At 37.5% G+C, this 25658-nt stretch overlaps 1 protein-coding gene and 1 pseudogene across 1 annotated transcript in view; both read left to right on the top strand.

Annotated features, from left to right (window-relative positions):
- PPM1E (protein phosphatase, Mg2+/Mn2+ dependent 1E) overlaps nucleotides 1-25658 on the top strand; it is a 227793-nt gene that overhangs the window by 107274 nt on the left and 94861 nt on the right. The window lies entirely within an intron of this gene.
- On the top strand, nucleotides 8618-10747 carry LOC123603381 (annotated as a pseudogene).

Raw genomic sequence — 25658 nt, 5'->3', positions numbered from 1 at the left:
TGTGCCCTTGAAAAGAATGTGTATTCTGCTATTTTAGGATGGAATCTTCTGAATATATCTGTTAAATCCATCTGGTCCAGTGTGTCATTCAAAGCCACTGTTTCCTTCTTGATTTTCTATTTGGATGGTTTGTCCATTGATACAAGTAGGGTAAGCCCCCAACTATTATTGTATTACTATTGAGTAGTTACTTTATATTTGTTATTAACTGTTTTATGTATTTGCATTCTCGCATATTTGGTACATAAATACTTACAATTGTTATATCTTCTTGTTGGATTGTCCCTTTTATTTTCATGTAGTGTCTTTCTTTGTCTCTTGTTATAGTCTTTGTTTTAAACTCTATATATATTGTCCAATGTAATTATTGCTGCTCTGACTTTCTTTTGACATCTGTTTGTGTGATAAATGTTTCTCTATCCCCTCACTTTCAAGCTACAGGTCTTTAGGTCTGAAATTAGTCTCTTTAGGCAGTATATAGATGGGTCTTATTTTTTTCACTTAACAGTTTTTAAATTAATTTTTAATTAATTACTTTATTTTTTAACTCATTAAATTTTTTAATGTTTATTTATTATTTTTGAGAGAGAAAGACAGAGCATGAGCTGGGGTGGGGAAGAGAGAGAGGAAGACACAGAATCTGAAGCAGACTCCAAGCTGTCAGCACAGAGCCTGATGTGGGGCTTGGACTCACAAAGTGTGAGATCATGACCTGAGCCGAAATCAAGAGTCGGGTGCTTAGCCAACTGAGCTACCCAGGTGCCCTAACACTTTTTAAATTGAAATATTAGTAGGAAATAATATGTTTTTCTTTCCTAAGTATCAGTGTCTATAACTGCAGTTACCAGAGAGCTGATTCTCCTCACACCAATGTATATTAAATATTTAAGATTAGACCTAAAGGAGTTGAGAAGGATCCAGCCACATAAAGAGTGTGGGGACAAGGGTCCAGACAGAAGGATAAAAGCTCTGAGGTAATAGAGAATTGCTATTGTGGTTGAAGCTTCAAAGATGGGGAAGAGGGTAACCAGATATAAAGCTGGAGAAGTTAGGCAGGAGCCATTTCAGACCCTCATAGGGCCTTTGTGACTTCCATAAAGAGTTTGGATTTTTTTTTTTTTAAGCAAGGAAGTAATATGATCTGATTTACATTTTAAGAGGACAACTCTGGCTGCTATGTGAAGAAAGGACAATAATCCTAGTGACAAGTTTTGTGGGTTTTTTTTGGTTTTTTTTTTTGTTTTTGTTTTTGTTTTTTTTAATTTACTTATTTTGAGAGCGAACAAGTCAGGGAGGAGCAGAAAGAGAGGGAGAGAGAGAGAGAATCCCAAGCACGCTCCATACTGCCAGTGCAGAGCCTGTGCAGGGCTCGAACTCATGAACTATGAGATCATGCCCTGAACCAAACAAAGCTGGCTTCTTAATTGACTGAGCCACCCAGACATCCCTAGTGACAAGTTTTAGGAAATACTTATAAATTAGGACCTAAAGATTCAAACTGTAAACTATACAGGTGAATGCCTGGAGTTCTGTTCTGAAGCTCTTTTGTAATATTTCCTGGGACAGCAGATAATAGATGTTTTTTAAAAAAGGTAAAAAATTTAAAATGTCGGCAAATCATTCAATGCTCTGGCCACTTGTGGTTTAAAAAAATCGATTATAAAACTTTCAGTTGTTTCATTATTTATTTTTATTTTTTGGGGGGAGGTTACAACAGCTTTTTAAATTTTTTAAAATTTTATTTAAATTATTTTTTTAACGTTTATTCATTTTGAGAGAGAGAGAGAGACAGAGTGCGAGGAGAGGATGGGCAAAGAGAGCGGGAGACACAGACTCTGAAGCAGGCTCTAGGATCTGAGCCGTCAGTACAGAGCCCGACACTGGGCTTGAACCCATGAACCTTGAGATCATGACCTGAACTGAAGTCAGATTCTTAACCAACTGAGCCACCCAGGCACCCCTAATTTTTTTAAATTTTATTTAAATCCAAGTTAGTTAGCATATAGCATAATGATTTCAGGAATAGAATTTAGTGATTCATCACTTACATATAACAGCCAGTGCTCATCCCAACAAGTGCCCTTCTTAATGCCCATCACCCATTTAACCCATCCCCCCACCCAACACCCCACCAGCAACCCTCAGTTTGTTCTCTGTATTTAAGAGTCTCTTGTAGTTTGTCTCTCTCTTTGTTTTTATCTTATTTTTGCTTTTCTTCCCCTTTGTTCATCTGTTTTGTTTCTTAAATTCCATGTATGAGTGAAATCATATGATATTCATCTTTCCGACTGACTTATTTCGCTTAGCATAATACATTCTAATTCCATCCACACTGTTGCAAATGGCACAATTTCATTCTTTTTGATCACCAGGTAATATTCCATTGTATGTACATACCACATCTTCTTTATCCATTTGTCAGTTGATGGACATTTGGGCTCTTTCCATACTTTGGCTATACTTGATAGTACCGCTATAAACATTGGGTGCACGTGCCCTTTCGAATCAGCATTTTTGTATCCCTTGGATAAATGCCTAGTAGTGCAATTGCTGGGTCATAGGGCAGTTCTATTTTTATTTTTTTGAGGACTCTCCATATTGTTTTCCAGAGTGGGTGCACCAGTTTACATTCCCACCAGGAGTGAAAGGGTTCTTCTTTCTCCGCATCCTCGCCAACACCTGTTGTTGCCTGAGTTGTTGTTCATTTTAGCTGTTCTGACAGGTGGTGTGAGGTGGTATCTCATTGTGGTTTTGATTTTTATTTCCCTGATGATGAGTAATGTGAGCATCTATTCATGTGTCTGTTAGCCATCTGGATGTTTTCTTTGGAAAAGTGTCTATTTCATGTCTCTTGCCCATTGCTTCACTGGATTATTTGTATTTTGGGTGTTGAGTTTGATAAGTTCTTCCTAGATTTTGGATACTAACCCTTATGTGATATTTCGTTTGCACGTATCTTTTCCCATTCCATTGGTTGCCTTTTAGTTTTGCTGATTGTTTCCTTCACTGTGCAGAAGCTTTTTATCTTGATGAGATACCAATAGTTCATTTTTGCTTTTGTGTCCCTTGCCTCTGGAGACATGTCATGTAAGAAGTTGCTGTGGCCAAGGTCAAAGTAGTTGTTACTTGTTTTCTCCTCTAGAATTTGAGGGCTTCCTGTCCTGTGTTTAGGTGTTTCATCCATTTTGAGTTTATTTTTGTGTATGGTGTAAGAAAGTGGATGTCACTGTCCAGTTTTCCCAACACCATTTGCTAAAGAAGAGACTTTTTTCTATTGGATATTCTTTTCTTTGTCAAAGATTAGTGGGCCATAAACTTCAATTGTTTTAATAATTTCTGGAAGTTCCACTATCATAACAAATAACTTATGGTAAAACCTCATCCAATGTGTTTAGTATAGATGCTGCTTTCTACATGTTACATGTGCCTCCAACAATATTTAGAAATTTCTTTCATTCCTTTCTTGGGTATATAAATAATGTCACACAAAGAATTGAGAACTTATTGGTATTTTTTAAAACTTCCTTAAGAATCTTTATTATTACCAAATCCAAAAGATGTGATGTGATGGAGAATTTAATACTCCCTATTCCTCTTCTTAACCTTTCTTATAAAACCATTAAATTTTCCTTTCACATTAGTTATGCTATCATAGAACTAAACTCACATTTTATGCAAAACAATTCCAATTTACTACAGATAAATTTTCATAATTCTTTGTAGGTTGGTCTACTTTCTCTTCAATATCAAGAAAATTTAGCAATCACCTTCTGACATTTTCTGTGGATGTAGTCATAGATGGATAGCAGATATTTTACTGCACTATTTAGTTACAATTTATATCATCAGTATTACTGTTTTTCTAGAATATAGCAGTCTTTTCTTTGGTTATTGTTTTCATAGTTCCCTAGAAAGAAACTTTCCCAACTTATGTTAGAAATACCAAATGTTAAAGGAGAATACAAGATTTGTTTTCAAAGTGATGGAAAAAATTATCAAAAATAGTAAATTGGTACTGGTATACTGACTGGAAAACAGAACAATAACTAAGGTAGAAACAGCCAAACTGAGGTGTGATCTTGGTTGGATTAGAATAAAGTACTCATAGTGTTACAGTTTTTTCTTTGTTTTTGCACAGTTTTTACACTTGCTGTATAAATAAAAATCATCCAAAATGAGAACAAACTGGCTATATATTCAGAGTTTGCAATAACAAGAAAGTCAGTTGTTATCGTTCATTGCATTTGGCAGATTGAAAGGGGAGCGGGCAGTTTTATGGTGAAAAAAAGGAGACGGATTGGAGATTTTTAGCTTGGGTAAGCTCAGTAGGATGGGATAAGTAGAAGCCAGGCATCTTAGGTAAGTGGTTTGGGGAACATATTTGTATTTCTCTGGTTGGTCTCCAAGTTGAAATCATGTGGGGTTGGTGTGTGGGCTGGTGACAAAAAAAAAGGGGGGGTGGTAGGGAAGAGCTGGCAGTCATTAACAAAATCCTGACTCTTCTAGGCTGATTGCTGCAGAGGTTGTGATCGGCTTTTCCGACTGGTTGCTGAAGAGATTGTAGGACAGAGTTCTGTTATTTTGTATGGTCATTGTCCATTTGTATACTGTCTCCCATTATTGAAGAACAAATAGATTTATGTTTTATAATTTTATGACTGATTATATAGCTTTGAGAGTTCTGTCAAGATTCTAATAGTTACAGAAATCTTAATAATTTATGTCTGAGAGTTTAAGGTGAATTGTGCCAAAGTGTTCATTCCATAAGACATTTATATGAACATGTCATTAGTTTAGGTAGAAGTGGATTCTGGACCTCAGAGATACAGTTACAATCACCTGATTTGGACTACCTGAGAGAGCCTTTGGGTATTTTCTTAGTGACTTATTGGATAATTGGGACTTTTAAAGATGTAGAAGAGAAAATAACTGGCCTTTCACTATTGGAAGCTCTGTACATTGCAATTTCTTAGATAGCCTATGTAGAGGAGATTAGATGGCTATGATAAGGAATTATTTTGAGTTTCTACATTAAAAATTTTTTTTAATGTTTTATTTATTTTTGAGAGAGAGAGAGAGAGAGAGAGAGAGCATGAACCGGGGATGGGCAGAGAGAGAGGAAGACACAGAATCCAAAGCAGGCTCCAGGCTCTGAGCTGTCAGCACAGAGCTCCATGCTGGGTTCAAACTCACAAGCAGTGAGATCATGACCTGAGCCAAAGTCAGATGCTTAACCAACTGAGCCACCCAGGTGCCCCAGTTCCTACATTTTTTAAATTAAATTTTTATTTTGAGAAATTTCAAATTTTAAATATTTTGTATAAAAGTAATAAAGCATGAATAGATAAGGCTAAAGTACCCTTTATCTTCCCTCTGCCTATCTTTGTCACATTCCCTTCTGTTCATAAGAGGCAACTTCTTTTGAATTTGGTGTGTGTCCTTCTAACTCATAAAATTATTATTTCTAAAAACAATAGAACTGCCTTTAACTTATCTAATTATAAACATAAAAATAGGAGGTCTGAAAGACTTCTCTGTAGATTTCTTTTAGATTAGTAAATTAACATAGCGTGATGAACTTGAGAAACAACATTTTTCACTAAGTAGGTCAGTAACTAGCCTTATTGTGTTAAATAATGTACACTCTTTGTATCCATATTAATTTGTCTAAGTAGCAGCAGGCAGCTTTGAAAAAAAATTGAGGAAAAGAGCATATGCAAGAAAGTAGGCTTTAATTCTGCACAGCGAAGGAAACAATAAAAAAAAAAGCCTAAAAGACAACCTACAGAATGGGGGGAGATATTTGCAAATGACATATCTGATAAAGAGTATCCAAAATCTATGAAGAACTTACAAAACTCAGTACCCAAAAAGCAAATAATCTGATTAAAAAGTGGGCAGAATGGGAATGCAAGCTGGTACAGCCACTCTTGTAAACAGTATGGAGGTTCCTCAAAAAATTAAAAATAGAACTACCCTACGACCCAGCAATTGCACTTTTAGGCATTTTTCCACGGGATATAGGTGTGCTGTTTCGAAGGGACACATGCACCCCCACGTTTATAGCAGCACTATCAACCATAGCCAAAGTATGGAAAGAGCCCAAATGTCCATTGATGGATGAATGGGTAAAGAAGATGTGGTGTGTGTATATATACATACATACACACACACACACACAATGGAGTATCACTCGGCAATTGAAAAGAATGAAATCTTGCCATTTGCAACAACATGGATGGAACTGGAGTACCGGTATTATGCTAAGTGAAATTAGTCAGAGAAAGACAAAAATCATATGACTTCACTCATATGAGGACTTTAAGAGACAAAACAGATGAACATAAGGGAAGGGAAACAAAACTAATATAAAAACAGGGAGGGGGACAAAACGGAAGAGACTCATAAATATGGAGAACAAAATGAGGGTTACTGGAGGGTTTGTGGGAGGGGGGATGGACTAAATGGGTAAGGGGCATTATGGAATCTACCCTGAAATCAGTTTCACTATATGCTAATTTGGATGTAAATTTTAAAAAATAAAAAATAAAATTAAAAAAAAAAAAAAAGATTAGTCAAAAGCCAAACAGGCCATTTTCACTCACCTTGGAGAGTAATGGCAAAGAAGGCTGGGTTAATCTGCTTCCCACACTAAGTCCTCAATTATATTCAGTCATTTGACAGAATGAACTGGAGGCTATAACACGAGACAGAACCTGAATGGAACCAGGCAAAAGCTAATAAGAAACCTGTCTATTGAAAATAATCAGTGTGCATACTTTGACTGCCTCCAGCATATTTACTTTTTGTTTATCCATTTGTTTGTTTTTCAGCATGCTTGAGTCATCTAAATTAGGCTCTAGAATTTAGTAAGTATGAGGACAGGAACAAAGGATGGAGGAGAGTAGGGTTGATGTTGGAGAAGCTGGCTAGGGAGATCTGAACAGTTTGTGCTTTATTCAAAGTTGGATGAGAAGCTTTGGGTGGGTCTTGAGAAAGGAGTTGTGTGATCTGACTGCTGAGGTCCCAGATAGAAGAAACAAGAAGTAACACTAAATGTTTGGGTTTTTTTTCTTGAGCAGTAATGTTTATTATCATATTTTTACATAGTATTACAATTAACTAAACAATTAGATGAAACATAGTATGTCATTTATTCTTTGTAGCTTTCTTGTGCCAAAAGAGAAAAATACCTTAAAAAAAAACACATTTTTATGTTTTGTGGGGTGGAGGGACATTTTTACATGGAAACTGTAGTGATACAATGGTGGCGTTCATTATATGAATTTTTGATTCTTTTACTGAAGTGTATGCTTTTGCCAATACTTCCTCTTCACCCCTCCACTCTCCCACCCCAAATGAAAGAAGCAATAGAATTAAGAATGAGGCATGGAATGTATCATTATTTTTGTTCATTTTACTAAGATTTTATCTCCAACTCAGAAATGTTTGTAACATTTTTATCTCCCAAGTCTAATAACATTATATTCTGATAACTAAAAAAAAAAAAAAAGGGGGGGGGCAGAAGCATGAACAGACATTTCTCCAAAGAAGACATGCAGATGGCCAACAGACACATGAAAAGCTGCTCAACATCATTCATCATCAGGGAAATACACATAAAAACCACAATGAGATATCACCTCATACCTATCAGAATGGCTAAAATCAAAAACATAAGAAACACCAAGTGTTGATGAGGTTGTGGAGAAAAAGGAGCCCTCTTGCACCGCTGATGGGAATGCAAACTGGTGCAGCCACTCTGGAAAACAGTATGGAAGTTTCCCAAAAAGTTAAAAATAGAATTACCATAGGATCCAGTAATTGCACTACTGGATATTTACCTAAAAATACAAAAACACTACTTCAAAGGGTTACATATATCCTGCAATTTATAGTAGATTATTTATTTATTTATTTATTTACTTACTTACTTACTTACTTATTTATTTATAAGGTTTATTTATTTGTAAGGTTTATTTATTTATTTTGAGAAAAAGCGCACAAGTTGGGGAGGAACAGAGAGAGAGGGGGAGAAAGATAGAGAATCCCAAGCAGGCTCCAAACTGTCAGTGCAGAGCCCAATGCGAGGCTTGAATTCATGAAACTTGAGATCATGACCTGAGCCGATGTTAAGAGTGGGATGCATAACCAACTGACCACCCAGGTGCCCCTATAGCAACATTATTTATAATAGCCAAACTATGGAAGCAGCCCAAGTGTGCAATGATACATTAATTGATAAATAAGGTGTGTGATAAATTGATAAATAAGATATATATATATATATATATATATATATATATATATATACACACCACATCTTATTGTATATATACACACACACAATGGAATATTATTTAGCTATAAAAAGAATGAAATCTTCCATTTGCAATGACATAGATGGAGCTAGAGATTATAATGACAAATACCATATGATTTCACTCATATGTGGAATTTAAGAAAACAAACAAAGGACATAGGGAGTCAAACTGAGAAACTGACAACTATAGAGAACAAAATGATGTTTACCAGAGTGGAGGTGGGTGGGGGGGGATGGGTGAAATAGGTGATGGGGATTAGGGAGTGCACACATCGTGATAAGCACTGGGTGATACATAGAATTGTTGAATCACTGTATTGTATACCCTGAAACTAATAGAACACTATATGTTAACTATACTGGAATTAAAATTTAAAAAAGAAGAAAGTAAGCTTTAAATTGACACATTGAGGACTGTGTAAAAACGTGAGTCAGAGGGTTTTTCTTTCTTGCACTTGGCTGAACCTGATCAAATTTACTTTGATCTTTCTTTGCTTGGTACTAATAGAAGCAATACTTTTTTATGGTTTCAAAATGAACAGGTACTGTATACACTATACTTGTAAATCAGTGTTTCAGGTATTGCCATTTTGAGACCCATGTGGCAGAACAAAGTTCATTTTGCTAAAATTATAATCAATTCTCCCAGAACATAATTTAATAGAATTCTGTGTATCTTGTTTTAAACATGCCTGTGATTTTTGTGGACACAGTTGACTGAACAAAGAACTATATTTAGTACCTTATTTGAAAGTTACTGTAATTAAATCTGATTTAGTTCTAATTATTACTAATACCATAGATAGTACAAGCAAGGAGGAAAATGCAGCTCATCAAAGAAGAGACCCATGAGATAGGATGCAGCTAGTTTGAATCTTAATGAAAAATTCCTAGGATGCCAGCACATCTGCACTGTCATTAATGAGAACTGTTGTACAAAGACCTCACCTGAATAGAGTGACTCCATGGAGTACCGATGACTTTACATCTCTACAAAAAATAAAGAGTTTATGTTTTTCATTTGTTGAGAGGTTATATCTTGTTAAACTGCATAATGAGTGCTATGGCTTGTGATTTAAATGTATTATGCCCTTTCTGCACTACCCATATAATGTTCTGGGTTCCATTCATAACTTAAAGGGAAAATTTCACAATGTTTGGAGTCCTTGATGTTCTGCAAGTAAAGGAGAATGTCCTCAAATTCCTTGCAGTAGGAACCTCGACTTCCAAGTGGAACAATACATCTACAAAAGGAAAAGTGATGGCTTCCACTGGCAGCTCATACCTTTGGTACAGTTGAAAACTCAGCTGATGTCAGCATCCTGTCATTCTGGAATACTGGCCAGCAAGCTGTGGTGAAGTTTGCTGCTGCCATTGGAGCCATTGCTGTTGCTGGCCACTTCACTCCTAGAACCTCCATTAATCAGATCCAGATAGCCTTCTGGGAGCCAAGACTTCCAGAGGTTATTGATCCCAAGGCTGATCACCAGCCTCCGCCACAGTGTCTTTTGTTAATATGCCTACCATTGCTTGGTGTAACACAGACTTTCTTCTGTGCTGTGTAGATACTGACATCCCTTGCAACAAGGGAGCTCACTCATTGGGTGTGATATGGTAGATGCTGGCCTGGGAAATTGTGTGCATGTGTGGCACTGTCTCCCATGAACACCTGTGGGAAGTCATGCCTAATCTCTACTTCTCCAGAGATCCTAAAGAGACTGAAAACAAAGAGCACCCTGCTGCTGAAGAGGCTGTGACCAAGGAGGAACTTAAAGGTGAATGGACTGCTCCTGGACTTGGAAGCAGTTGACTGGTATGAAGGTGTAGAGGTGCCATCTCTGCCCATAGAACAGTTCTCTACTAAAGACTGGAGTGTTCAGCCTGCCACTGAAGACTGATCTGCAGCTTCCACTGCTCAGGCCACTAAATGGGCAAGAACAACAACTGAGTGGTCTTAAGCTGTTCTTCCACAAACTCTTAAACAAAATGGAAATAAGGTTGATGACAAAAACTAAGCAGTTTTTAAAAGTTGGAAAAAATATATTATGAACATGAGTTTTTATTTTGCTTCAGAAGTTTTGTTTTTGCCTTTGGGAAGCACTCAAAATGCTATTCATTTACTAGCAAGTGTATTGTAGTTTATAGCATGTTCTATAAGATTTCATCTCCAAGAATAGGGGATATCTGGTTGGCTCAGTTGGTAGAGCATGAGACTCTCAATCTTAAGGTTGTGAGTCCAAGCCCCATGTTGGGCATGGATCCTACTTATATATAAAAAAAAAGTTTCATCTCCAAGAATAAAATTTCATATTTGTATGTAGAGACAATTTGTATAAGGTAAAATTTCTACAATCTTGATTAATTTTTGAAGGAATGTTATTTTTATTATCCTTAACTTTTTAATTGAGTTTCAGAATATTTTCCTTGTATTTATAAACAAAAGACTATGGTCTTTATTTTATCAGAAAATTAGGAAACTTTTTTCTTCCTTCCTTTCTTTCGTTCAGAAACATTTTCCTGTATTTAATTGCCATGTTGCTTGCAGGTTTTGGCTTTTCTGCAGATAATCAAAATGTCAGTAGGTAGGGAATTCTGTAATCTGAGACTAGTATTTTGAAATCTGCTATAATGATATAGTGATATATTTCTTGATCTTTTCACAGAAAATTGTGAAATACTGGCAAACTTAAAATACTTATTCATTAATGGGTAGGTTGTTATTTCTAGTCTTCTTCCTGAAATGTAAGGAATTAAAATTTAAATTTTTTACTTATAGAATAAGTCAGAAACTGATACTAAATCAAAAGATTGAAGATAATTAGGACATTATAATGATTGAGAAAGCTGACAGTTTGTAAAATTTTAGATTTTAACCTAAATTATTAGGTTTTAACAGTGGTTGGTTAAAATATATCTCCTAAATGAAATATGTGCATGTTGAACTAAATTACTACACATTATTGTAAAATCTATAGTATTTGAACTTAAGATATTTTAAATTTTTTTTTCAACGTTTATTCATTTTTGGGACAGAGAGAGACAGAGCATGAACGGGGGAGGGGCAGAGAGAGAGGGAGACACAGAATGGGAAACAGGCTCCAGGCTCTGAGCCATCAGCCCAGAGCCCGACGCGGGGCTCGAACTCACGGACCGCGAGATCGTGACCTGGCTGAAGTCGGACGCCTAACCGACTGCGCCACCCAGGCGCCCCGAACTTAAGATATTTTAAATAGTTATGTTTTGCTTTTTAAAATTTGACCATATAGTAAAACTATTTGCATAACCAACACAAGTAGCTTTGGGACATCATTAGGGAATGTGGAGCATATTCTCCATTGTTAACGAAAAGGGTGAGATTTTTCTAAAGGAAAAGAAAAATGGAAAATCAAGATACTGCTTTTTAAATTTTCTAATTCCTATTTTTCAAGGAATAAATAGCTGGTTCACATGTTATATTTCTAAACTTATCACTTCCCTACCAAAGAGATATATACATCTTCACAATGATTTTACAGATTGCTGGGAGTTCTTTGGTCTATATTATAGGAAACCTCAATTTTTCAACAAATTGTATTTTAAAAGTTTCTTTTTAAATTTATTTTAGGATTTTTTTAAATGTTTATTTTTGAGGGAGAGTGAGAGATGCAGTGAGTGCAGGGGAGGGGCAGAGAGAGAGGGAGACACAGAATCCAGAGCAGGTTCCAGGTTCTGAGCTGTCAACATAGAGCCCGATGTGGGGCTCAAACTCATGAACTGTGAGATCGTGACCGCGAATCATGACCCATGACCTACGCTGAAATCAGACACTTAAATGACTGAGCCACCCAGGCATCCATATTTTAGGATTTTTAAGATTAAGATTCTTAATTAAGATGCTTAAGATTCTCTCTCTCCCTCTCTCTCTGCCCCCCCATAAAAATAAATAAATAAACATTTTTCTTTAACTCCTAGTTTTCTTAGGGGTAACAGTTTACAAACAGAAAAATTGAGAGAGATTTTGTTATTAATGGTTAGATGGTCATTGAAAGATTATAGTAAGTAGAACTATAAATAATAAAAGAGTTTGATATGTGAATTATATATATATATCAGTGAAGCTATTATCAAAAGTAAAATAAGAAATAAAAGTTTGAAAGGGGGAATCATTTCTTGTGGCCAAACTTCCAAATAAGGAAAGAGTGACTTTAGATTACTTACTTATTTGTATTTGTTATGAGAAATATGCCAAGCAAGTCATCAATTTAATACATTCAGTAAAAGATCTTAATCTGCTACCTAGGGGGAAAATACAAATGGAAAACACAGATCAAGTAATCATTTGGAAACTAAGAATATTTTAGGAGTTTAAGATCCGTTTAGAGAGTCATCAAGTATAGTTTTTTTTGTTTTTGTTTTTTTTAATTTTTTAACATTTATTTATTTTTGAGACAGAGAGAGACAGAGCATGAATGGGGGAGGGTCAGAGAGAGAGGGAGACACAGAATCTGAAACAGGCTCCAGGCTCTGAGGGTCAGCACAGAGCCCGACGCGGGTCTCGAGCTCACGGGCCGCGAGATCATGACCTGAGCCGAAGTCGGCGGCTTAACCGGCTGAGCCACCCAGGTGCCCCTCAAGTATAGTTTTGAAAATATTTATGAAAACTGACTTTTGCTGCTCAAAGTTGGGGAACAAAGTTACAGATGATATTTATTTCTTCTTTTTAGTAATTCAGTCGAATATCGCTGCTAAATGAAGAAATGGTGACATGAAACTGATGAGTTATCCAAAAAAGGTGCCAAACTATAATGATTTTATTTTCCCCATCTTTCAACATATTTTTCTCTTTTTTCCTTCAGAACTCTTGCTAGATAGAGATGACAGCAGGGTGTTCCTGCAAGTCTAGACTCTGGAATTGCAGCTAGGAACTAAAATGCTTTTCAACTACTTAGTTTTACTCTTTGTACAAATTTTTAGTGGGAGATCTTAACTGAATATTCTGATTATGTTGCAAAAGGTGCATCCAAGGACTTACAGAATTAGAAACACACTTTGAAAGAATTTATTTTATGATTATTTTGTTTTTATTTTAGAGCAGAGCATGAGCAGAAGAAAGGGGCAGAGGGAGAGAGAGAGAGAGAGAGAGAGAGGAAGAGAGAGACAGAGAGAGAATCTTAAGCAGGCTCCACACTCAGTATGGAGCTCAACTCGAGGCTCAATCCCATGACTCTGAGATCATGACCTGAGCCAAAACCAGGAATCAGACACTCAACTGACTGAGCCACCTAGGCACACCAGAAAATATTTTAAATGTACTTATTATTTTTAATATCTTTGAAACAAAATACTACTTGTAATGTTTTACTGTTACCTTTAATTTTTGACCATATGTTTAAAATCTAAAATTAGGTTATCATTTAAGAAAACAAAGTTAGGCACTGAAATAAATTAACTTTTAAAAAGATTTGGGTTTCAACATTTTCAGTAGTCTTGGACGTAAATGGCAGGTTAGTGTTTTCGTAATCAACAGGATCAGGAATATGAAGATTCCTACAGGGTTTTACACAAAAGAAGTGTAAACATAAGTACGTTGCCAGAATAGAGCAGTGAGAGTCTGTAATAATTTTTTAGGAAAGAATCTGGTGATATCTCCTGAATATGTAATCTTTTGGCTAGAATTGCAGACTTCTTAAAAGCATAATTGTTAAGAGAAAATTACTCTTCTGATTCTGTTGTGCAAGAGTTTTTTTTTTTTTAAGTTGGTAATAGTCTGTTTTTGGTTATTAAGAAATATATAATATATATAAGATACATATTTCACTTTCTGTAGATTTTATTGTCTTAAGTGCTTTGGTGGTGACTTTAATGTCACCTAGGTGGCTCAGTATGTTGGGTGACTGACTCTTGATTTCAGGTCAGGTTATGATCTCATGGTTTGTGGCTTCGAGCTCATCAGCATGGAACCCCATGCTGTCAGTGCAGAGCCTGCTTGGGATTCTCTCTCTCTCTGTCTCTGTCTCTGTCTCTCTCTCTCTCAACCCTTCCCTACTCAGTTTCTCTCTCTCAAAATAAATAAACATTTTTTAAAAATTACACAAATGGAGGCACCTCACTGTCTCAGTCAGTGGAGCATGTGACTCTTGATTTTGGGGTTGTGAATTCGAACCCTGTGTTGGGTGTAGAAAAATAAAATCTTTAAAGCATTTACAAAAATTTTTATTTTGAGAGAGAGAGAAAAATCTTAAGCAGGCTCCATGCTCAGGACGCAGTGCAGAACAGGACATGGGGCTGGATCCCATGACCCTGGGATTATAACCTGAGTCAAAATCAAGAGTTGACTGGGTGCTCAACCAACTGAACCATGCCAGCTGCTCCTAGATGAATAAAATCTTTAAAAAAAATTGCACGAATGTAATAGATGAAAATATGTTCATTGTAAAACCTTTTTAAAAAAATTTTTTTTAATGTTTTATTTTATTTTTGAGAGAGAGAGAGCATGAGCAGGGGAAGGGCAGAGAGAGGGAGACACAGAACTTGAAGCAGGCTCCAGGCTCTTCGCTGTCAACACAGAGCCCGACTCCTGGCTTAAACCCACTAACTGTGAGATCATGACCTGAGTTGAAGTCAGTCGCTTAACTGACTGAGCCACCCAGCACCCCCATTGTAAAATGTTTTAAAATGGAAATATATACAATAAAAATCAAAAGCTTCCCTCTCCCCCCCAACTTACTCCCCTATCAAGAAATCACCATTTTGGTATGTTTCATTCCAAATCTATTTTTGTATATTTACATACTGTTTTAGATATTGAGGATTTATTTTTTTATTTTAAATTGTTTTTTAATGTTTATTTATTTTTGAGAGAGACAGAGACAGAGTGTGAGTGGGTTAGGGGCAGAGAAAGAGGGAGACACAGAATCCGAAGAAGCCTTCAGGCTCCGAGCTGTCAGCACAGAGCCCGACACAGGTCTCAAACTCACAAACTGGCAGATCATGACCCGAGCTGAAGTTGGATGCTTAACCCACTGAGCCACCCAGGCACCCCTTGAGGATTTTTTTAAAGATTTTTTTTAATGTTTATTTTTACTTTTGAGAGAGCCAGAGCATGAGTGGAGGAGGGCCAGAGAGAAAGGGAGACAGGATCTTAAGTGGACTCCACACTGTCAGCACAGGGCCCGATGTGGAGCTCGAACTCACAAACTGTGAGATCGTGACCTGAGCCGAAGTCAGACACTTAACTGACTGAGCCACGCAGGCACCCCTTAAGTCAAATTTGACTTTTATTGTAGGATAATCTGGTTGAGCCATTTGTTAGGGAAACTACTACTACTGCTACTATTTCTACTCCGTTGTCATTGTCTTCGTCTTCTTTTTCTTCTGTATTGTATTGCATTGTATTTATTTTTTTTATTTTATTTATGTTATGTTATGTTATGTTTGTTTTATGTTTGTTATGTTATGTTATGTTATGTTATGTTATGTTATGTTATGTTATGTTATGTTATGTTATGTTATGTTGTGTTATTTATTTGGGGGAACTTCTGACCCTAACTCCATTTCATCCGTCTGGTTCAATAGAATCAGGGAGGAGAACTGCTAATCTCTGAATTCAGCATTAACCTATGTATAAAATCACTTAACCCCCTTGTTTTTTACTATAGTACTTATGCCTTCAACAGTTTCTGGTGTCTCTTCATCAAGAGATGCCTGTTTTATCCTCCTGAGGGAAAAAGCTGCAGACTTCTGCCAAAATTGGGAAGTTAGGGAAAGGTAGTCATCTAGGTGTGGAATGGGGCAGCTAGGGATGCACCAGCTTCTTAAACAGCTTTCACTCAGTTTTTCTTATTTTATCCATTCCATTTGCCACTTACCCCCAGTTCTACAGGTACTTAGTGTGGCCAGTTTTTGTTTATTTAGAGGATTCTTTTGTATATATTGGGTTTGTTCTTAGCTTTCCTCACTGTTGGTTTAAGACTTGGCTTTCTGTGTCCTGCTACTTCAGTTGCCACTCCATCATCTACTTTGTGTCGCCTTTTTTCTTCCTCTCTTTCAGTTATTATTTTAAAATATTCCCTTTACCATTGCCTGGCAGGGTTTCTGGAGTGAGCAAGTTGAATGTGTTCAATTTGCCCTCTAAACCTGGAAGTCTCATTTATTTTTTCTTTCTTTCTTTCTCTCTTTCTTTCTTTCTTTCTTTCTTTCTTCCTTCCTTTCTTCCTTTCTTCCTTTTTCTTTCTTTGTTTCTTTCTTTCTTTCTTCCTTTTTCTTCCTTTCTTTCTCTCTCTCTCTCTCTCTGTCTCTGTCTCTCTCTCTCTCTTTCTCTTTTCTGGTTTTATAGATTTATTTTCAAAGGGTAAAACAGACAATTTAAATACAAGTCTATTTTGCCCATTGGATACTCTTTTCTGCTTTGTTGAAGATCAATTGGCCATATTTGTGTAGGCCCATTTCTGGGTTCTCTATTCTATTTTGTTGATCTATGTGTCTGTTTTTCTGCCAATACCATACTGTCTTGATGGTTACAGCTTTGTAATACAAGTTAAGGTCCAGGATTGTGATGCCTCCAGCTTTGGTTATCTTTTTCAACATTTCTTTGGCTATTCAGGTTTTTTTGTGGTTCCGTACAAATTTTAGGATTGTTTAGGATGCTGTTATTTTTTTTTTCAATGTTTATTTATTTTTGGGACAGAGAGAGACAGAGCATGAACAGGGGAGGGGCAGAGAGAGAGGGAGACACAGAATCGGAAACAGGCTCCAGGCTCTGAGCCATCAGCCCAGAGCCTGATGCGGGGCTCGAACTCACGGACCACGAGATCATGACCTGGCTGAAGTCGGACGCTTAACCGACTGTGCCACCCAGGCGCCCCAGGATGCTGTTATTTTGATTGGGATTGCATTGAATGTGTAGATTGCTTGGGTAGTATCGACATTTTAACAATATTTGTTCTTTAAATCCATTAGCATGGAATGTTTTTCCATTTTTTTGTGTCTTCTTCAATTTCTTTCATAGACTTTCTATAGTTTTCAATGTACAGATCTTTTACCTGTTTGGTTAGGTTTATTCCTAAGTATTTTATGGGTTTTGGTATAATTGTAATTGGGATCGATTCCTTGATACCACTTTCTTTTGCTTCATTATTGGTGTATAGAAATGCAACTGATTTATGTCCATTGATTTTATATCCTGCGACTTTGCTGAATTCATGTATCAGCTCTAGCAGTTTTTTGGTGTCTTTCAGGTTTTCCCTGTAGAGTATCAGATGACATGATACATGTAGAGTGAAAGTTTGACTTCTTCCTTTTTGTTGTCTGATTGCTGAGGCTAGGACTTCCAACACTATGTTGAACAACAGTGGTAAGGGTGGACATCCTTGTTGTATTCTGATTGTAGGAGGAAAGCCCTCAGTTTTTCCCCATTGAGGATGATATTAGCTATGGGCCTTTCATATAAGACTTCTATGATGTTAAGATATGTTCCTTCTATCCCTATTTTCTTGCGGGTTTTTATCAAGAAAGGATGCTGTATTTTGTCAAATGCTTTTTCTCCATCTATTGAAAGGATCATATGGTTCTTATCCTTTCTTTTATTAATGTGATGTATCATGTTAATTGATTTGAGAATATTGAACCAACCCTGAAACCAGGAATGAATCCCGCTTGATTATGGTGAAGAATTATTTTTAATGTACTGTTGAATTTGATTTGCTGGTATCTTGTTGAGAATTTTTGCATCCATGTTCATCCGGGAAATTGGCTTGTAATTCTTCTTTTTAGTGGGGTCTTTTTCTGGTTTTGGAATCAAGGTAATGCTGGCTTCATAGAATGAGTTTGGAAGCTTTCCTTGAGAAACTCAACAGATGAACATAGGGGAAGGGAAGGAAAAATAAGATAAAAACAGAGAGGGAGGTAGACCATAAGAGACTCTTAAATACAGAGAACAAACTAAGGGTTGCTGGAGGGGTGGGGGTGGGGGTATGGCTTAAATGGGTGATGGGGATTTAGGAAGATACTTTTCTGAAAGAGCACTGAGTTCAGATGTAAGGGATGAATAACTGGGTTCTACTCCTGAAGCCACGACTACACTGTATGTTAACTAATTTGAATTTAAGTAAAATTTAAGAAGTAAAATAAAATAAATACAAGTCAAAACAGAATTACTCTGTCAAAGGCAACAATAATGCCAAAACACATTCTCAGTTCCAGACACTTGCTAGCATCTTTTGAGTCTTCTCTAAGAGAAAAAAGACATCTGATATTTTATTCATAACCGAAAATAATTTCGGTTTGCTAGCATAATTCGTTCTTTAAGCATGTTTTTAATCCAAAGCACTTATATATCAAAGCAAATTTCCCCATAAGAAATCATGGAAACTCAGATGATTCGTTGCCAACTCAAAAATATTCCTATAAAAATGATTAAAATACTGTATGTAGTATAATAAAAAATAAAAAATATAAAGAAAAATAAATTAACCTGCACTTAGCTTTGAAAACCTTCGTGGCTGGTGTGAGGGAGACAGGAGAGAGGAGGGTTATTGTGTAGGATGACTTTCACTATCACTAATGGAATCACTGCTATCTATTGGCTCAGTAGAATCTTTTTCTACATAGGGGCCATTATATATGCTCACATGGATGTTTACTACAGTACAGTATTAATAAACTCCTGTCATATGCTGTATTTAATGTAACTGGCAATAAGGCAGCAGAGGAAAGGGTCATTACCTGCAGGCAGCCTGACCTAGAATGAAGCAAAGGATTTCTAAACCTACTCTGGTATGGAAAAGCAAAGGACTGTCCATAGGTGCTTTGAAGTGACAAAAAATACACTAGTGTCAGTTGTGGGCACTTTGCAACTTCTGAAAAATCACTGATTTCTGCCAAACACTGCAGCCTCAGACCAAGCATCAGAACATGGGATCACCCCCAATCCTGCAGTGAGAGAGAGAGAGAGAGAGAGAGAGAGAGAGAGAGAGAGAGAAGAACAATTGGCTCAGGGGTGATCATGTGACATTCAGCATCACATACTACTCGTATTGCAAGACATTTATTAGAAATGTTTTCTTTGTCTTGCAGAACACTCGCAGAACAAGTTACTCAAAATCCAAGGTTTTACTGTACATCCTCCTTATCCGCAATGTGATCTCAGTTTCTTGTGGACATACTAACTTCTCAACATCTGTATCAGGAATTTCAAACCCAAATTTGTCCTCCATGACCATGATAATCTCCACTTGGTCCAAACTGTCTAGGCCCAACTCTCTCATAAAGTGGGAATTTATTGAGAGCTTTTCAGGATCAATCTTGTCATAGAGTTTTAAGATGTAAAGAACACAGTCCTTGATTCCCTCTAATGACCAACGGGGTTCATCACGGTACTGGTGGTATAACTGTGTAACTGGAACCTGCATGACCACCGAGGCCAAATGCGAAGCCCCAGGCCTCATACAGGCCCCTGGGGGGCACAGGGTGATATTGAGTGGCTGGGCTGCCGCCAGTGTGGGGACCCAGGGTGGTGGCACGAAGGCTACAGGCAGTCACAGACATGGCAGAAAGGACAAAAGCTGCCATGGCTACACTGACCCAGGATGCACTGCCTCATATTATTCCTTTGATAGAGAGACAGCAGTATATAGTTGTTGAGAGTGTGAGTTATGGCACCAGACTGCTTGGGTTTGAACTCTGGCTCTGCCACCTACTAGCTATTCAATTAACCTCTACATTCCTAATTTTCTTCATCTTTAAGATGGGGATATAATAATACCTACCTCATAGAGTAACCAGAGAATTAATTAGTTAATTAAAATTATTTAAAGCACTGGGTGCCTGGATGACTCATTCGGTTAAGCAACCAACTCTTGATTTCAGCTCAGGTCATGATCTCCTGGTTCATGGAATTGAGCCCCACATCAGGCTCTGCGCAATAATGGCACGGAGGCTGCTTGGGGTTCTCTCTGTCTGTCTCTCTCTCTGCCCCTCCCCTGCTCTCTCTCTCTCTCAAAATAAATAACTAAACTTAAAAATATTTTAAATTATCTGAAGCACTTTGAATGATGTCTATCACATATAGTATGCCCTTAATAAGTATTTGCTCTTATTTTTTCCCCCTCTCTTTTTTCTGTCCTCTTTTCCTGGAATTCCTATTAGTCAAAATTTTTTGTTGTTGTTGTTTAGCTTGTTTTTTATTTTTTAAAATTTACATCCAAATTGGTTAGCATATAGTGCAACAATGATTTCAGGAGTAGATTCCTTAGTGCCCTTACCCATTTAGCCCATTCCCCCTCCCATAAACCCTCCTGTAATCCTCAGTTTGTTCTCCATATTTATGAGTCTCTTCTGTTTTGTCCCCCTCCCTGTTTTTATATTACTTTTGTTTCCCTTCCCTTATGTTCATCTGTTTTGTCTCTTAAAGTCCTCATATGAGTGAAGTCATATAATTTTTGTCTTTCTCTGACTAATTTCACTTAGCATAATAACCTCCAGTTCCATCCATGTTGTTGCAAATGGCAAGATTTTATTCTTTTCAATTGCCGAGTAATACTCCATTGTATATATATACCACATCTTCTTTATCCATTCATCCATCGATGGGACATTTGGGCTCTTTCCATACTTTGGCTATTGTTGATAGTGCTGCTATAAACATGGGGGTGCATGTGTCCCTTTGAAACGGCACACCTGTATCCTGTAGATAAATGCCCAGTAGTGCAATTGCTGAGTCATAGGGTAGTTCTATTTTTAGTTTTTTGAGGGACCTCCATACTGTTTTCCAGAGTGGCTGCACCAGTTTGCATTCCCACCAGCAGTGCAAAAGATATCCTCTTTCTCCTCATCCTCTCCAACATTTGTTGTTGCCTGAGTGGTTAATGTTAGCCATTCTGACAGGTGTGAGGTGGTATCTCATTGTGGTTTTGATTTGTATTTCCCTGATGATGAGTGATGTGGAGCATTTTTTCATGTGTCGGTTGGCCATCTGGATGTCTTCCTTGAAGAAGTGTTTATTCATGTCTTTTTCCCATTTCTTCACTGGGTTATTTGTTTTTTGGGTGTTGAGTTTGATAAGTTCTTTATAGATTTTGGATACTAACCCTTTATTGGATATGTCATTTGCAAATGTCTTCTCCCTTTCTGTCGTTTGCCTTTTAGTTTTGCTGATTGTTTCCTTTGCTGTGCAGAAGCTTTTTATTCTGATGAGGTCCCAGTAGTTCATTTTTGCTTTTGTTTCCCTTGCCTCCTGAGACGTGTTGAGTAAGAAGTTGCTGCGGGCAAGATCAAAGAGGTTTTTGCCTGCTTTCTCCAGGAGGATTTTGATGGCCTCCTGTCTTACATTGAGGTCTTTCTTCCATTTTGAGTTTCTTTTTGTGTATGGTGTAAGAAAGTGGTCCAGGTTCATTCTTCTGTATGTCGCTGTCCAGTTTTCCCAGCACCACTTGCTGAAGAGACTGTCTTTATTCCATTGGATATTCTCCTATTAGTCAAAAGTTAATCTCACTACACTGATGCTTGAACTATCTTACCTTTTCTTTGATTTTCCATTTCTTGTTTAATTCTACTTTCTTGAAGATTTTTGTAATCTCTATTTAATGCCTTATTTCATCAATCATTTTAAATACCAAATAGCTTTTATGATACCTGCTTTTAATCTTTCATGATTTCCTCACAAGTTGATGACCCTTGATGGTTTGTATATATTTTAAACTGATCGATTAAAAACTCTTTAGAAATAAGAAGACTTATTTTAGGTAAGCCTCACTTTCGGATGTTAGGATAGAGACATGACCATATGTCACTATGAGGAGGATTTTTCTCTGGGATTGTTCATTTCCTCCAGAAAAGACCTTTCCATTTTTTCCCTGGGGCATTAAATGCAAGTGTTCTGGGGTGGAGTTGGGATCTACTCTCTATGCTGCCTGGTGTCTCCAAGTCTAGATGTTCCTTTTCAATATCTCTAGAGGATAAATTTCCATTCTCCCACCAGGGCTGGAGTGTGTGCACTTAGCCGCCGCCATTCTGTATGTAGGACGGTGAAGGGGAATCAACATTTCACCCACATGGACTGTCGTAGACTCTAAACCTAAAGTTCTCTTTTGGCCATCAAAAGAGCGGATGCAGGATTAAAGTAAGAGATGGCTAATGTCTGGGAAAAGACAAGAGCCCCGAATAAGGGTCCTTGCCCCGTATTTATTCAGATCAAACTTACAACTTACAAACGTGATGGGCGTACAAAGAGACAAAGAAACTGGGAACATTAACTTGGGGACGTGAGGGAAGATGGGGGTTTTGAAGATATACAGTGTTTGAGGTTAGGATCAATATAAAACAAAATCCTGGTGCCAGGCAGATGGTTGTTAATGGCAGACAGGAGGCACCGTGTCTGTTTAACTTAGCTAGTCTAGGGGATGAGACAAATAGGGGGAATAACCTCAGGGTTAACAAGGCACCTTTTCTTTTGTTAACCTCTCCGCTCTGGGCTGCTTTGCCTGCAGTGCAGCAGTCCGTAGTCCAGCAGTTCACCAATTTACCTAACTTGGCCCTATCTTCCTGTGAAAGCAGCTTTTCTGCTATAGTACTAAATTGGGGGTGCTTCCACCCTGAATATCTAATCTTGTTTATTTCATATACGTATGTACTGGGCACCTTTGCACCCATTCCTATTTTGGGCCTTTGCCCCTCCCTCTCTATTTGGGGGGCTCTGCACCCCCTCTGTATTTTGGGGTGCCTTTGTACCTCCATATTCCTGGTGCCTTTGCACCCCCCACTGTTCTTGGGATGGCAATCTGGTTTACCCAAACTTGGGTAGCATTCTGTGACTTTGTATATCTTTATGCCTTGTTAACTCATTGGTGTAAACCCGAGAGATTCCTAAGCTTATTCCCCACAATGGACTGTCATCCTGTTTTTCACTTTGTTCTTCCTCTCCACCTACCTGGTACTTCCAAAGTATGAGAGTTTCCCAGGTTCTTTGCAAGGTGAATTGACTGTTTTCATCAAGTATTCCCCAAGGTTATAGCTTCTCTCACCCTATCACCTGAGTGATAAATCAGGTACCACTCTTCCAATTGCTCTCCCTTTTCTAAAAACATATTGAATGGGGCGCCTGGGTGGCGCAGTCGGTTAAGCGTCTGACTTCAGCCAGGTCACGATCTTCGCGGTCCGTGAGTTTGAGCCCCGCGTCGGGCTCTGGGCTGATGGCTCAGAGCCTGGAGCCTGGAGCCTGTTTCGGATTCTGTGTCTCCCTCTCTCTCTGCCCTTCCCCCGTTCATGCTCTGTCTCTCTCTGTCCCAAAAATAAATAAACGTTGAAAAAAAAAATTAAAAACATATTGAAATATTTTATCCATTGTTGCCTTCTCTTCTGTTTTCTTTTTCCTTGTGTATTTAAACCCTGTAGCTTATTTTGCTGTTATTTTATAAGGGGAGAGGTAAATGCATATGCCTAATCTGCATTTTTTTTAAACCAGAAATCATCAGATGAATGTTATTTATTTATTTATTTATTTATTTATTTATTTGAGAGAGCGCACGCACGTGAGAGAGCGAGCAGTGGAGATAGGCAGAGGGAAAGAGAGAATCTTAAGCAGGCCCCATGATCAGTGTGGAGCCTGACAGGCTTGCACCCACAATTCTGGGATCATGACCTGAGCGTAAATGAAGAGTCAGATCCTCAACTCACTGAGCCACCCAAGTGCCCCCAGATGAATGTTATTTTTTAAATATCTTATGATTGCTTTAGAAATTAGGTCTTCTTTGGAAAACTGTCTTTTCAGGTCCTCTGCCCATTTGTTAATTGGGTTATTACATATTATTACTATTATTATTTTAATGTTGAGTTCTTTTTATGTTTTGGATATTAATACTTTATTGGATGAATAATTTACAAATATCTTCTCTCATTCAATAGGTTGCCTTTTCATTTTGCTGATGGCTTCCTTCACTGTGCAAAGGCTTTGTATTTTGGTACAGACCAAATATTTTATTTTTGCTTTTGCTTCCCTTGTCTGAGGAGGTATATCTAGGAAAATGTTTTTAGGGCAGTGTCAGAGAAATTACTGCCTATGTTTTCTTCTAGGAAGTTTATGGTTTCAGGTCTCACATTTAGATCGTTAATCCATTTTGAGTTTATTTTCATGTATGGTGTAAGAAAGTGGTCCAGTTTATTCTTTTGCCTATAGCTGTCCAGTTTTCCCAGCACGACTTGTTGAAGAGACTGTCTTTATTCCATTGGATATTCTTTCCTGCTTTGTCAAAGATTAGTTGGCCATACGTTTGTGGGTCCATTTCTGGGTTCTCTATTCTGTTCCATTGATCTGAGTGTCGGTTCTTGTGCCAGTACCATACTGTCTTAATGGTTATAGCTTTGTAATATAGCTTGAAGTCCAGGATTGTGATGCCTCCTGCTTTGGTTTTCTTTTTCAAGATTGCTTTGGCTATTCGGAGTCTTTTCTGGTTCCATACACATTTTAGGATTGTTGGTTCTAGCTCTGTGAAGAACGCTGGTATTTTGATCAGTATTACATTGAGTAGGTAGATTGCTTTGGATAATATTGACATTTTAACAATATTTGTTCTTCCTATCCTGGAGCATGGAATATTTTTCCATTTTTTGTGTCTTCTTACATTTCTTTCATAAGCTTTCTATAGTTTTCAGTGTATAGATGTTTCACTTCTTTGCTTAGATTTATTCGTAGGTATTTTATGGTTTTTGGTGCATTGTAAATGGGATTGATTCCTTGATTTCTCTTTCTGTTGCTTCATTATTGGTGTATAGGAATGCAACTGATTCTGTGCATTGATTTTATATGCTGCAACTTTGCTGAATTCATGGATCAGTTCTGGCAGTGTTTTGGTGGAATCTTTGGGTTTCCATATAGAGATTCATGTCATTTGCAAAGAGTGAAAGTTTGACCTCTTCCTGGCCAATTTGGATGCCTTTTATTTCTTTGTGTTGTCTGATGGCAGAGGCTAAGGCTTCTAATAGTGTGTTGAATAACAGTGGCAAGGGTGGACATCCCTGTCTTGTCCCTGACCTTAGGGGGAAAGCTCTCAGTTTTTCCCCATTGAGGATGATATTAGCAGTGGGTCTTTCATATATGGATTTTATGATATTGAGGTATGATCCTTCTATCCCTACTTTCTTGAGGGATTTTATGAAGAAAGGATGCTGTGTTTTGTCAAGTGCTTTCTCTGTATCTGTTGAGAGGATCATGTGGTTCTTGTCCTTTCTTTCATTGATGTAATGTATCACATTGATTGTTTTGTGGATATTGAACCAGCCCTGCCTCCCAGGTATAAATCCCACTTGGTCGTGGTGAATAATTTTTTAAATGTATTGTTGATTCTGGTTGTCTAGTATCTTGTTG

The sequence above is a fragment of the Leopardus geoffroyi genome, chromosome E1 (genome assembly GCF_018350155.1).
Source record: "Leopardus geoffroyi isolate Oge1 chromosome E1, O.geoffroyi_Oge1_pat1.0, whole genome shotgun sequence".
Lineage (NCBI taxonomy): Eukaryota > Metazoa > Chordata > Mammalia > Carnivora > Felidae > Leopardus > Leopardus geoffroyi.
This window is presented reverse-complemented; position numbering and strand designations above follow the sequence as displayed.